Source organism: Frankliniella occidentalis, unplaced genomic scaffold, assembly GCF_000697945.3.
Source record: "Frankliniella occidentalis isolate FOCC.00 unplaced genomic scaffold, Focc_3.1 Scaffold949, whole genome shotgun sequence".
Taxonomy (NCBI): Eukaryota; Metazoa; Arthropoda; class Insecta; order Thysanoptera; family Thripidae; genus Frankliniella; species Frankliniella occidentalis.
Window position 1 is genome coordinate 43,502 of NW_026268055.1, and position 2,171 is coordinate 45,672.

Sequence of the window (2,171 nt, forward strand, 5' to 3'; positions counted from 1 at the left end):
GGGGTGCCGGTGTGCGTGTGATCTCACCTGTCCTAGGGGCAGGTGAGGGGGGGGGGGGATCGTGTCGACGAATAAGACAGTTAGTATTTGCGGCACCGTCGCTGTCAATGACCCGCGACCACGCGAGTGCATTCGCCTCCATAGAACTTAATGTTCTCTGGTGACACGGCGACGGCGCGCCAGGACTCGGGCCTGCTTGGGGACGTCGTTGTCGGCCGCCGTCATGGGAGTGGGTCCCTGCCTCAGCTGATAGCACCTGTAGCCCTGCTCCGCCCCCCTTCCTGCCCCGCCCCCTCCCCCGCGCCGCCGCCGCGGGCCGCCGCACTGAACCGCCACCCTTGATTAAGCGACCCGTTGTTGTCTTAAAGGCGCCATTGTCTCCCCCTTGAGAGCCCGTCGGGGTCACGTCGTCGGGGTCCTCGGCAGCCCCGGGTGGCCCCCGGGCGGGCGACGCTGTTATCCGCTGCTCGACGCGAAGCTCGATTCGAGTTGGCCGCCTGCTTGGGGAATTTAGGTGGCACCTGTCTGGCCTGTCCGGGTGGCTCGGCCGCGCGGCTCGCCCGGTGAGGGGGAGGGGAGGGCGTGGCGCGGCGCCGCGCCAGGGCGACTAGAGAGGGAACCGGGTGTGGCTGACCGGACCTAGGAATGCAAGGAAGCCGTTCCAAGCTAGTGTCCCAAGTGTCTCCCGGGGCGCGGCGGGCGCGGGTCGCAGTGTATGCAGTGTGGTCACGCCAGTGTAAAGCGCTTGCGTGCCGAACGGGCGGCGCCCCCCCGGGCGATCTCATTGCTCGTTGTCCCGGCGCGGCGCTGCGCGAGCTGCGCGCCGAGGAGGTTGACATCTCACTCGCGGCCGCGCCCCCTTCCCCTTCCGTTTGCACTCCACTGGTACCCCGTGGTACCGCTAGCGGAGGTGCCATGCCGACGCCATCGACGCCCAACGGTGCTCGCGCTACTACACCTTCACCGTCGAACGAAGGTGGTGGCGGGTGGCGGCGGCCACTTCCTCGATCGTTCTCCACATTTGTGATCCTTCGACACATTTAGGTCGGTCGACCAGGAGGCGGCGACCTCAGAAACGCGGCTAAGCCCCCCCCCCTTTCCCCCCTTTTCCCTCTTACCTATCACGATCGTTTTCCCTCGCCAGGATGTTGTCTCTTTGACGGCGGAAACCTTCCTCCGGAGAGCTCTCCATTCAACAACAGTGTTGCATCCTGTATCCCCGTGTAGAGCCCGGTGAAGCACGGACACCGCCAGGACGGACGGACGGACTGCCGCCGGACGTCGCGAGAATGTTAAACAGGGTGTAGCCGAAGGTGCAGCAGCGGTAGCGGCGGGAGGGCGGGAGCCGCGGGCCGCGCCTCGCACCGTTAGCCGCAGGGGCAAGGTGCGTAGGGGATTCGTCCATAAGGCGTCGTTTGCGGACACTTTGGCGCCCCTTCCCCCTCGCCCGTCCCACCGGCGTGGCGCGCGCTCGGCGGCGGGTTCGATCCCCGCCGCCTCGGCCCGCGCCGGCGCCCACCTCGTGGGAGGGGGCGGAGTCGCCGGCTCTTCCACTCAGCGAGAGGACCGGCGGTGGTCCCGCGGCGACGCCACATCTCTACACGCGCCACGCGCCGTCCTGCACATCGGCAGCGGCGAATTAAAGGGAAAGGTGCGGTGCGGTTTGAGTTGCAAAGTGAAAGCGCGGGGATGCGCGGCGCCGCGCCACGCCGCGTCGATGTCATCAGGACGCCGCCGGTGGCAGACCGGCCGAACCCCCTCGGCGGTGGTGCCCCCCCCCCTCCACTTCTCCTCCCTCCTTGCTCGCTTACGGCCGGCCCCGCCACCTAACGTGAGTGAGTTCCTGAGATGCCACGGCCGGCCTTACTGGGCCGGTTCCAAACGAATTTGCATTGACCGTACGTGCGTGGCGCGGCTCATGGCGACTGGCGGGCGGGGCGGGGCGGGTGCGGCGCGTCTTTCTCCGGGTGGCATCCATGGCATAGGAGTGGGCATGGCATGGGCGTGCGACGGGGCTTGCGGTCCCTGACGTGAGCTGTGCCCCGCGCCGGCCGGCCCTGGCGCTCATACACTGTCGTGCGGACGGAATAAAATCTCGAAAGGCTTTAGCCCGTGCTGCCGCATCTTCTCTCTTCGGCGAGGTGCCCCCCACTCTCCCGTACCCCCCCCCC